The following is a 10,424-nucleotide window of genomic DNA, read 5'->3' on the forward strand; positions in this document are numbered from 1 at the left end:
CTCTGGTAGCATCTTCACTCACATATCTGGCATATGAACTGGGATAACTCAAAGACTACTTAGTGAAGACTGTTGACCATAGAAACTACAAATGACCTCTCCATGGGAATGTTCAGAAGTGAGCATTCCAAGAGGACCAGATGGAAACTGTATTGCCTTTTGTGCCTCAGAATCTGACCTAGCTTCAGAATCCATGCAGTGTCACTTCTACCACATTCTATTGATTAATACAAGTCACTAAGGCCAGCCCAAATTCAAGGGGAAAAGAATTAGACTGCACCTCTTGATAGGGGAGTGGCAAGGTCACACTGCAAAAGAGCATGTGGGATAAGAGATATGGTCACCTCTATCCTTGGAAAATATAATCTTCCATAGTGAACAAATAAATTAATCTATGTAGAAATCTAGACAGCCACTGATTTTAGAAAACCCCACCACAACAATATTAAATAATTTAGGCTGTTAAAAATAAGATGGGATTTCAGTACATTGGGCTTCATAGAGACAGCACCCAGGCAAGTGAGAGTTGGATGGACACTGGGCAACTATGTGCCTTGCTGATGAAATAATAACTAAACATGGCCAAAGGAGAGCCTAAGAAGCTGAAAGGCAAAATGTCATCATATGCATTCTTTGTGCAAACTTGCTGGGAGGAGCACAAAAAGTAGCACCCAGAAGATTCAGTCAGTTTCTCAGAGTTTTCTAAGAAGTGCTCAGAGAGATGGAAACCTGTCTGCAAAAGAGAAAAATTTGAAGACGTGGCAAAGTTGGGGGAGGCCTGTCACAAAAGAGAAATGAAACCTAAATCCCTCCTGAAGGGGAAACAAAAAAGTTCAAGGATCCCAACGCACTCAAGAGGCCTTCTGGAGCCTTTATCTTGTTCGGTTCTGAGTACCGCCCAAAAATCAAAAATAACATCCCAGCCTATCCATTAGTAACGTTGCAAAGAAACTGGGAGAGATGTGGAATAACACTGCTGCAGACAATAAGCAGCCATATGAAAGGAAGGCTGCAAAGCTGAAGGAAAAATATGACAAGGATATCGTTGCACACGGAGCTAAAGGAAAGCCTGATGCAGCAAAAAAGAAAGCCGTTGGGGCTGAGAAAAGCAAGAAAAAGAATGAAGAGGAGAAAGATGAAGAGGATGATGTTGAGGAGGAAGATGATCATGAATAAGCTGGTTCTAGTGCAGCTTTTTTCTTTCTTGTCTGTAAAGCATTTAACCTCCCTGTACACAATTCACTCCTTTTAAAGAAAAAAAAAATTGAAATGTAAGGCTGTGTAAGATTTAACAACTAAACAGTGTCTTTTTTTGTATAGTTAGCACACTACCAAATGTGTAGTTAGCTAGCCCTGTCCTGATGGTATTTTCAATAGCCACTAATCTTGCTTGTTACAGCAAAGGGGTTGCAAATTGGCATGGAAATTTAAAGCGGGTTTATGTTGGTGCACAGCACAAATTAGTTACATATGGGATGACACCTTTTTCATCTTCAGTTCTCTCTGATGCAGCTTATACAAAATAATTGTTGTTTTGTTTACTAAATGCTAATTTTTAATTGCAAAAAAGTTGCAGCTGTTTTGTTTGACATTCTAAATGCTTCTAAGTAAATATAATTTTAAAAATTAATATTGTTGTCCTTTTCATAGGCCTGAAATTTTTCTTCCTGAGGGGGAAGCTAGCCTTTTGCTTTTGCCCATTTTGTATCACATGAATTATTACAGTGTTTATCTTTTCATATAGTTAGCTGATAAAAAGGTTTTATCTAGACACCCTGCTTCTCATCATGGGAGTAATAAAAGTTAAATTGAGACCGTTTTCATCCATAACTCAATCCCCAAATCTTGATCAGTTGATAACAAATTTCATATAACCCACTTATATTTACAAAGGGAAGAGTAAACAAGCTACTCATAGCAAGGGGTTATGAGAATCAAACATTTTGAAAGTCTGTTTTTGAAGGACTAATAGAAAAGTATGTTTTAATTTTTACATGAGGACTCTATATTCTTTCACTCCCATTACCATGTAATGGCAGTTATATTTTGCAGTTCCTACATTGAAGAAGAACTGCGAATGTATCCCCAAAAGCATGAGCTTAAAATACAAGACCACCATACTGAATATTTTTTTGTTGATGTTAGTTCCAGTGAAGACTGAGAGACCTGGCTGTAAAGGTCTTTTCCCATTTCTCTAAATATGGATTGCTCAGGAAACTTGAGACTCTCCATTAAAAGTATTTCTAATTAATTGGGCCAGCTTTTAAAATGACAATGTCAGATTTAAAATAGGGTATATTTTCCTATAGTGCAGTTTACCTCTTTACAAATCAAATAGATGTGAGGAAAGAAGACATTTAAGCTTTGCATCTCAGTATGAAGTATTCAATTTATTTGAATTTGATTTTTCTTTAAACTTATTAATTAGAGTCAGCTTCTTCTCTGATTAGCAGTTTAGGGAAATTTGACAATTTTGTGGGTTTTGAGATTATCATTATCTTAAAGTGCCAGTATTTTAAAATGGCATTCTTGTAATTTTATACGCTTTTGTGATGAAGTGATGTTTTGTTAAATAATTATGACTTACATTTTTTCCATTTGTATTTTTTATGTAGTTTTAGGAATAATACTGAAAATCTAAGTCATGGATGATACTAATATACTAACCATTGCAGAGTTTGCTTTTTAAAAGTTGGAAATAAAATATTAAATAACAATACATAAAAACCCTGGGCATCAATGTTTATAGAGGTTCTATTAGTAATTGCCAAAAATTGGAAAATTGGAAAAATATTGGAAAAAACTTAACTGAAATCCTCTCCTTCAAACAAGAAATAAGTAACAAGAAAAATTGCCAAAAATTGGAAACAACACAAATATCCTTCAATAAGTGATAAACTGTGGTACATCCATACTACGGAATACTGTAGAATCTAGGTGATGGGTAGACAAATGTTCACTGTAAAATTCTTTCAAATTTTCTGTATCTTTGAAATTTCATAATAAAATATAGGAAAAAAATTTAACTGAAATCCTCTCCTTCAAACAAAAAATAAGTAACAAGAAAAATCCTTCATGAATCCAAGCCAGCAGCTCTCATTTGAAACTGAAGCACACCACATGCTTTCCACATTTGGTAAGAAGAACAAGTGGAAATAAGAAAATTAATCAAGGGAGAACCTTGCTGTCTTTCAGATAATTTGCAGAGCTTTGCTTTATTGTTTATGAGAAGAGAAAGTCACTCATTTCTCAGAAGACAAGAATCAGCATTTCTAGACTAAAAAAAAGAGCCAGGTGCCTATTCCTTGATTTATTTGTAAAGCTGTGTGGGCAAGTGCAAAAAAAAAAAAAAAAAAAAAAAAAAAAAAAAAAAAAAAAGTACAACCATATTCCAGGAGCCCTTCTTTTATTTCCCAGGTTGTGTATTGTGTATTTTATCATAGGTGTAGCAAAAGTCCTTTTGTCCTACCCTTCCTTCCCTAGTCCTCCAAATCCCATCCCTGTCTCTTCCTCATATTAAAACCTGAAATCTATTCATAGATCCTAACCTTGAGATATGGCTTTGATCCCTGCTAGGTGGGTAGGTAGACTCTTTAGCATAAATGCAAGATCTAAATGCAAACAGGGTGGAGTTGAGTGGGGTGAAAGTCTTGTGAGGAGACTGCTTAAGTTATTTGGGTGTCTTGTGTGGAGGGGTAGAAGACGCGGCACACTTCAATTATTCCCACATTTATCTGCACAAATAACACATACAAGCTGTTGCATATATTAGTAATTTTTGGATCTCAAGTGAGTCTCTTGTACACAGCATATATAGACAGGATCATGTTTTTTATCCATTCCATCAATTTTATCTTTTAGTTGTAGAATTTAATCCCTTAACATTTACAGTAACCGCTGACAAGGAAAGGCTTACTTCTGTAATTTTGCTTTGTCTTTTATATTTCTTATAACTTTTTTCTTCATTGCTTCCATTACTGCCTTTTTTTGTGATTCATTGTTTTTTTTCCCCCTAGTGTTATGATTCCCTTCTTGTACCTTTTTCTCTATGTTTTTAAGTTGTTTGGTTGTAGTCACTCTGGGGATTGCAATTAACCCCTTAACTATAGCAATCAGGTTTGAATTAACAAAAACTTAAGTTTCAATAGTATTAAAAAACTGCTGTCTTTGGGATGCTGGTGAGGGAAGATCACTTGAGCCTAGGAATTTGAAACCAGCTTGGGCAACAGAGGGAGACCCCGTTCTACAAAAAATAAAAAGCTGGGCATGGTGGCTCATGCCTATAATCCCAGCTGCATGGGAGGCTGAGGCAGGAGGGTCACTTGAGCCCAGGAATTCCAGGCTACAGTGAGCTGTGATCATACCATTGTACTCCAGCCTGGGTGACAGAGTGAGACTTTACCTCAAAACACACACACACACACACACACACACACACACACGCAAACTGCTGCTTTATAGCCCCATGCTCCCTTTATGTTGTTATTGTCACAAATTGCATCTTTACACATTTGTGTGCCCATTAAGATAGATTTATAATTATCATTTTATTTACTTGCTTTTTAAATCATATAGGGAAAAAATAGGAGTTACAAACCAAAAACGTTCAATATTACTGGCTTTTATGTTTACCCATATGATCACAGCATGAGTAAATCCCACTGATGATGATGTATAATTCTTTTTCTATATTGCTGAATTTTATTTGTTAATTTTTTTTTGTTTGTTCATTCGTTTTTCAAGACAGGGTCTCGCTCTATTGCCCAGGCTGGAGTGCAGTGGCATGATCACAGCTCACTGCAGCCTCAACCTCCTGGGGTCAAGTGATCCTCCCACCTCAGCCTCTGGAGGAGCTGGACTACAGGCACATGCCACCATGCCTGGATAGTTTTCGTATTTTTTTTCTTGAGAAAGAATTTCACCATGTTGGTCAGGCTGTCTCCTGAGCTCAACAGATCCACCTGCCTCAGCCTCCCAATGTGTTAGAATTACAGGCATGAACCATCGTGCCCAGCCTTATTTGTTAATATTTTTGAAGACTTTTACATCTATATTCATGAAAGATAATGGTCTGTAGTTTTCTTCCTTTTCCTCTTTCTTTCTGTTTCTTTTCTCTTTTTTAAAAACAAATCTTTGTTTTATTTTGTTACCAGGGTAGTTTTAGTTTTGTAAAATGAATTAGAAAATACTCCTTCTCTTATTTTCTGGAAGAGATTGCATGGAAATGTGTTAATTCTTCTTTAAAATTTGGTATAATTCTCCAGTAAAACCATCTGGTTTTGGAAGTTTTTTTGGCATTATAAAAATAATAATTCAATATTATTACTAGTTATGGGATTATTCAAATGCTACATTTTGTATTAGGTAAATTGTGGTACTTTATGTTTTCCAAGAAAGTGGTCCATTTAGTCTGAGTGGCCAAATTTATGTGTTAGAGTTTTTCATAGTATTCCCTTATTATCCTTTTGATTTCTGCAGGGTCTGTAGTGATATCTTTTGTTTCATTCTTGATATTAGTAATCTGTGTGTTTTCTTTTTTTGTCAGTCTTGGTACACATTTGTCAATCTTATTTATCTTTTTAAAGGACCAGCTCTTGGTTTCATTTTTTTTTCCATTTTCATTGTTTTCTCCTCTTCATTATTTCTTTCTTTTTGCTTAATCTAGGCTTATTTTGTTCTTATTTTAGGTACTTGATGTAGGAGTTTAGATATTAATTTGAGACCCTTCCTTTCTTTTAATCTATATGTGATGCTTTCCTTTCATTAACAATTTTGTAAGTCTGCAGTAGACACCTTACACCAGACAAAGACAACAGCTGACTTAAATGAAAAGCTAGGATTGAGAGGATAGTAGATGTTGGTGACATAAAGGAATCGAGGGTGCTACAGCAGGATAGCATGAGCTTTAGAGGCATTGACAATATAGTTGGGAACTCAAAGTTGATACATGAAATAATGAGTGCCTATTACAAGAATACCACTAAGTGTTAGCTTGAGTTGGTACAAGTGCTAGTGGTAGCAGGAGGAAGGAAAAATTGAGTGAACAATCACAAGAGGGTGGAAATGAGCATGAAGTAATTTCTGGTGACAGAGGCCTGTCTGCCTGACAGAAGATCTTTATATAGGAGCAGGGAGAAATGGGGTTGGTGAATTAGGGTGGGGCCAGATATAAATGAACTGAAAAATCAGAAAGATTTGTAATTGATGTGGTAGGCTGATGGGCTGGCATTCATTGAGAGTACCATATGAAAGAAAAGGCAAGCTACAGCCATGTTAGCTTTCTGCACTCACTCCTCTAACAAACTGATTGGCAGTTGCAACTCCCCAGGCATGGTCTGTGGAATACGGCAAGGCAGAGAGCCATCTCCATAGGAGGGAACATACCTTAAAAAGTAATGGGGATAGGAGTAAAGAAAAAAAAAAAAAACGGGGCCGGGCACAGTGGCTCACGCCTGTAATCCCAGCACTTTGGGAGGCCGAGGCGGGTGGATCACCTGGGCTCAGAAGTTCGAGACCAGCCTGGCCAACATGGTGAAACCCCATCTCTACTAAAAATACAAAAAAATGGCCAAGTGTAGTGGCACATGCCTGTAGTCCCAGCTACTCAGGAGGCTGAGGCAAGAAAATTGCTCGAATCCGGGAGGCTGAGGTCGCAGTGAGCCAAGATTGCACCACTGCACTCTAGCCTGGGTGATAACAGCCAAACTCCATCTCAAAAAAAAAAAGAAAAACTAACTTATGACAACCTAAGAACTCCAGAATTAGGAGATCAGATATAAAAAGATAATCTTTCTAGAGGAAAAGAGTAGTGCTGCAAACATACAAGAAATAATAAGATGAGGTCTTTTGGGGAGCTATCAATGACTGATTTTATATCTTGTGTTTCACCAAATGCTTAGTACACAGCCTCATGCACTGATGATATTCACCATATTTAAGCAGAAAAGAAATGATTTGTTTTGATTTAGCTTGCTGGTTCACATGATCCTGAAGCTCATAGAATATGATTAAGTGAATAAAATTATACCATCATGAAATTAGTTATTGAGCATCCACTACATGCCACATACCGTTACTAGACTAATAAAAAAGCAAAATAAAACAAAACTCTTTTCAGTGAGGATGGAAGACCTTGACCAAAATAGTTCTTAGACGTTTAATACCATGCACTTCTAGGGTAGGCTATATACCTTCATCTTCCCAGAAAGATTAATAGTGTCTATAATTTCAACTTTCAAGAGAAGATACAATCAAGAGAGGCAGTATTGCATAATATAAGAGCATGTACTCCCAAGTTTAGCTGCCTGTGTTTAAATCCTTGCTGTGTCTTTTACTTTGAGTTTGACTGTGGGCAAGTTACTTACCTTGTCTATGCTCTATATTACTCAATTATCAAATATAATAATAATAATACTGACCTAGGTTGTTGTATTTAACAAATTAATATAGATAAAATATTTCATTAGCTCTTGGCACATTTTATGCTTTTGGTTAATGTTAACTGCTGTTATTATAATTACCCAGCCTCTCTTAAAAATCTACTTTTATTGATACTGGTTATTTATACCAGTTAGTTGCATATAGCCCTTAAACAAAAGTCGTATTGACTATAAATATACTGTTCTTATAGCTTTATGATAACTACTATTGTCCCTCTTGCTCAGCTGAGATAAATACAGAGAGATTGCCACAGGCTTTGGGGTCAGATTACCTGGGTTCTGAACTAAGTTCTACTTTAGACTAAGTGTGAGCCAGAACAAGTTATTTCAGCTCACCATGCCTTGGTTTTCTCACCTGTAACCAGGAATAATGTTATGTACCTCATAGAGTTGCTGTGAGGCTTAAATGGGATAATGGTTGTAAAGTATTTGGCACAGTGCCTGGCACAGAATAAGTAATAAATATTAGCTAAGTGGCACACATAGTAACTCTGGAAAGGGAGAGAAATGGGGGGCTGAAATTCTCTCCTCCTGCTCAGAGTAGGAGCTCTGGTGTGGATCAAAAATAAAGCGTAGTTCTGGAGTCCACAGAGCCACACAATTAGACCACCCTGCTAGGGTGGAGTATAGGAAATATAAATAGAACTAGTCTAAGGCAAACAAACCCTTGCTTTCTTTTGGCTCTCTTGGATCCCTTCTTTTCTGCATAGTTTGCTCTTTTGATTCTTTCTGATCCCAGTGGGCTGGTGCAGGAAGACACCATTCCACAGCTCTTGAAAATTTGAGCAGGATCAGGGTGCAGCTCAGGGGAAAGGAGACAGAGAGTGGGTGGTTAAGCTCATCTAGATCTTATAAAAACAGGAAGGAGAAAGAGGGGAAAGGGAGTTTAAAAAGAGAGATTGAGAGACAGAGAGAGAGTGTGCACACTTTTTTCTATGTTCTCACTAATTTTCTCCATTTTGGCCAAAATTTTAAGATCCAGTGAACTAAGATATGATGTGAGCTGAGCTTGCTTTCTTGTGTGAACCCCAAGCTAGATGGGAAAAAGGAAACCCTGGCAGTATACATGTTTCAATCTAGCATTGAATAAAGAGAGTTCCCTCAGTGCTATTTATCTCCTGGATAATATAGAGGTTTTTTTAAATGGCCACAAATCCATTGTCACTCCTTCCATCAAGAAGTGGGATCTGTGGATACCCCATTTTCCATAATGTGCTTATTTCACATTGCATGCCTGTATCAAAAAACTCATGTACCCTATAAATCTACACGTCTACCCTATAAGTCTATACATCTACTATGTACCCACAAAATTTAAAATAAAATAATTTAAAAAACAAACAAGCAAACAAAAATAAGGCCATGGCCAAACATGGGAGCTTGTTGCCATGGTTAAATGGTGGTAGGGCCAACTTGACCTGATTTCAGAGATGGAAGAACAGAAAGAAGAAAATCAACACTGAGGGTAAAATTAATGCTTTGTTCTTAAGTGATCCTGTGAAGAGGAAGTGCCAGGTAAACTGGGATCAGTTTCTGAATCTGTCTGTATCTCTCTTTACCTTGAGAATTTACCTTTGTTCACTCTAGCTCTGGGGGGAAAGCCTCAGATGCTGGTTTCTTCCCACCATCAGCACAGCTACCCTCTCCTGTAGTTTCATGCGGGCTCACTTTGCAAAACTGGAATGGTGACAACCATGAACACCTCATCTCAGAATGCCTGGAAGGGTCAGTGGAGTTGGGGCAATCTGAAAGGAGGAATTGGAAATATCCAAGGAAGCCAGTGTTTTACCACCTGGTTTTCAATCATAAACTTCATTAATCTGAAGGAAGTTGAGCTATTCATATTTACAAGGAAGCATCCAAGGTCAAGTGTTCGCTGTTAATTAGAATCCTAGAACTTTGGGGCTTAAATACCTTCAGAAGCCTTCTGGTTGAATCTCTCATTTTACTCATGAGAAAATTGAAGCTCAGGGAAAGGAAGTCACTTGGATAAATTTATTAAACCACAAAGTGGCAGAAGCAAGGAAAGAAACCTGGTTTTCCAAGTCTGAATCCAGAGTTATTTTTACTACATCAGTGCCTCACAAACTTCAATATGCACAAAAATCACTTGGGGCTCTTTTACAAAAGACTACTAAGGAGAAACAAAATTGACTTACCCATACCATCACATTTCTTCTTATCTTATCTTACCTTTTATCTTGTGCATGTTTATTTCACCATCTTTCTTTGAGATACAGACTGTTTTTCATTTTTCGTCTACTTATTACCCCTGCTTTCATTTGTCTATTTTGACACTTGCCTTGGTATTAGTACCAGTAAATAATGAAATACGCACAAGAGAAAAGATAAGAAACGTGATGTCATGGCTAAGTCAATGTGCTTCTCCTTCATGGCCTTTTGCAAAAGGTTTGTTGAAGGTGGAGGTAGAAACTGGTTTCAAAACAAGTTTGGGGGTTATTTCTGGATTTCCTGTCCCCTGTATCCATGGAAAATCCAGAGCATGCAGTATGAATATATAATAGTGTGCCCAGTTTTATTCTGTGGTTTGTGGAAACTGGTCACACTGCTTTACAGCCATACCACATATATTTAAAGGCTATAGCTATGCAATGGGGTTTCATTCCAAATGATTCAGAAAACTACTTCAATCTTTTACTTTGTCAGTAGGCTTCTGGCTGGTACTTAGAGAAGAACTAGATGAACAGGGAAACTTATGACTTCTATTTAAGTGAGCCAGGACCTTCAAATTAAGTGGGGTTATTTTCCTTCCCAATTTTAGAAGATACAAGCTCACATTGGAGCTAGTTCTCTGCCTTCCAAGCTTTATGACTCATGTGACCTTACCTTGGGTAGTTCACTTCCTTCTCAGGGCCTCAGTTCCCTAATTTGTAAAATGAAGGACTGGACTACTTCCAAAGCTCTTATATTTCAGTTACCATGTTCATTCCTTGAACATGGTAATTGATGTGCAAGACAATGACT

At 37.2% G+C, this 10,424-nt stretch overlaps 1 pseudogene; it reads left to right on the top strand.

The window, feature by feature from the left end:
• Positions 1–578: 578 nt before the first annotated feature.
• Positions 579–8,902, top strand: LOC101147976 (high mobility group protein B1-like; annotated as a pseudogene).
• Positions 8,903–10,424: the final 1,522 nt, after the last annotated feature.

The sequence above is a fragment of the Gorilla gorilla genome, chromosome X (assembly GCF_029281585.2).
Source record: "Gorilla gorilla gorilla isolate KB3781 chromosome X, NHGRI_mGorGor1-v2.1_pri, whole genome shotgun sequence".
Lineage (NCBI taxonomy): Eukaryota > Metazoa > Chordata > Mammalia > Primates > Hominidae > Gorilla > Gorilla gorilla.